Genomic DNA, 1,996 nt, shown 5'->3' with positions numbered 1-1,996 from the left:
GTTTTAGATACAAATTCATTTGCGGTTTCGTGCAACTGACATGACCGTATATCTTTATGAATTAATTTAAATTTAATTGTTTATCATGTAGAATAAGTTATTAATATATCTTATGAAAGTTCAGCGTTTATTTAAAAAGTTTCTAAATGCCTATTCCTCTTACTGCAATATTTTTAATCAACAAAGCTTTAAATCTAATTCCTAATAAAAACACAAATCAAGTGAAAGCATAAAGTGCCAAGTGCCCACTAAGACATCTTAAAATTAATGCGATGGTCACAGGAGCGTAACTAGAGCAGGAACTGGCGGTTGGGGGGGGGGAGCACCGAGGAGCACTCGGAGCACTTTCCAATTTTCATTAAAATAACAGAGTCCTGCTACAGCTCCTCCCCGATTTCGATGCCTCAATCCCCAGAACCCGGACATGGCCGGCATACCCAGCTATTGGAGAGCCACCCCTGAAGGGTACAATTTTTGCTGGTGGAGAATGGGGGTCGTCTACGTGATTGCCGGGCGATGGATGTCTGCTTCCTCGTCCTGCGTCCTGCGTCCCCTGTCCTGCGTCCTGTTTCCTGCGTTCTGCGACCTGCGTCCTGCAGTCCCCAGTCCGATCTCGGGGCCTTCGTTCCATTCGTTAGTTCAACGCACACCCGGGAGTACGATGAAATTAAATTGGGGAAACTTTGCCAGTCGTCGTCTGTCGTTTGCTGGTCCCTCTGTTGCCGCTCCTGCCGCTCCTGCTGATGATGATGATGGCTGCCATCGCCAGAGCTTCAACAGCAGCAGGAGCAGCACATCCACAACCACCTACACTGGCGTCCTTCTGTTTTTGGGACGGTTTAAATTCTCGTCCTGCCCAGGCTGCCATATTTTATATATACATATATATATATACATTTTTTTGTGTGTTTTTCTGCTCCTGAAACATTTCACTGCAAACGAAAGCGAATGTAGATTTTTCCCCTAGCTTGTTTAAAAATTTAAACTTGTCGTACCACAGTTTTTTTCTCTATATATTTTTTTTGGTAGCTTGTTTTAAGCTTTTTACCTGGCCAGCAGCAGCAGCAGCAAGCTCACGCTCTTGTTGGGAAATTTAATCAGTTGCCAAAGTTTTGCAATTTTAATTAAATTCTCCAAATTGGTTTTGACTGCTCTGCGCTAAAGTTTTTCATTTTCATTGTCGCTTGGGTTTTTCTTTTTCGCTTTTTCATTCATACTGCCTGCACCCTGGTTTCCTCGGCCCCTCTGTCATTGGTTCTGGTTTAGAGGTTATCCAAATTGGCAACTTTGTAGGTAGACGAGCAAAGTTTTAATTGTTTAAGAAATGCAACCAGAAGTGCACAGTGGAAAAATATTATTAAAAGAGAAAGGGAAAATCTTTGGTGAAATTTGTTTTATAAATTTAGAAAGAATATATATAGTAATCTTGCTTAAATACCAACTTTATATTTTAAGAGATTTAGTTTGTAAAACTGATTAATTTCATTTCCTAGTAAGATGAGTTATCTAGTTTGAATCACAAATTATAACTTTGGTATTTTTATATGATACTCCAAATTTGAAAATACCATAACTTAATCAAAAATTCATAAAATTTAATTCGGAAAGCGGTTCTATGTAATTTTTAGTTAGGCTAACAAATCTGAATACTCAATTTACAACTTAAAATTTTTGGTCAATTTTCAAAAAATTTAAAAAATGTTGAGTTTATTTTCATAGCCAGATCGATTCAGCTGCTGATGCTGATCAAGAATATATTTGATTGATAGGGTAGGATTAATTCAATCACTTAATTTAAAGCTTCTGACTGAAACTATAATACCTTTCAAGAGTCTATTAATATTGGAATACTTCTCTTAATTCCCTATCTCTAATATTATTTTTCCAGTGTATGCCTTCGCCGAGAACTTTGTGGAGTGCAAAGAAATGATATAAAAAAAGTTTTTTGCTCATTTAATGTCGCCATTTTTGCTGGGTACATAGAGACATAAACTAT

The 1,996-nt window shown here is 37.7% G+C and overlaps 1 long non-coding RNA gene across 2 annotated transcripts; it reads right to left on the bottom strand.

Moving 5' to 3' along the window:
• Positions 1–233: 233 nt before the first annotated feature.
• LOC147644055 (uncharacterized) lies at positions 234–1,709 on the bottom strand. Of its 2 annotated transcripts, none has more exons than XR_015271314.1 (3): positions 1,569–1,709; positions 996–1,285; positions 234–932 (listed from the first exon to the last, which is right to left on the bottom strand). It is a non-coding gene; the product is annotated as an uncharacterized LOC147644055 (long non-coding RNA). The 2 variants fall into 2 exon arrangements; XR_015271313.1 differs by having other exon boundaries at positions 1,443–1,673.
• Positions 1,710–1,996: the final 287 nt, after the last annotated feature.

Source organism: Drosophila serrata, unplaced genomic scaffold (genome assembly GCF_035046125.1).
Source record: "Drosophila serrata isolate PLE 108 unplaced genomic scaffold, ASM3504612v1 contig_240, whole genome shotgun sequence".
Taxonomy (NCBI): Eukaryota; Metazoa; Arthropoda; class Insecta; order Diptera; family Drosophilidae; genus Drosophila; species Drosophila serrata.
The sequence above is the reverse complement of the archived record's forward strand: the minus strand, read 5'-3'. Positions and strand labels throughout refer to the sequence as shown.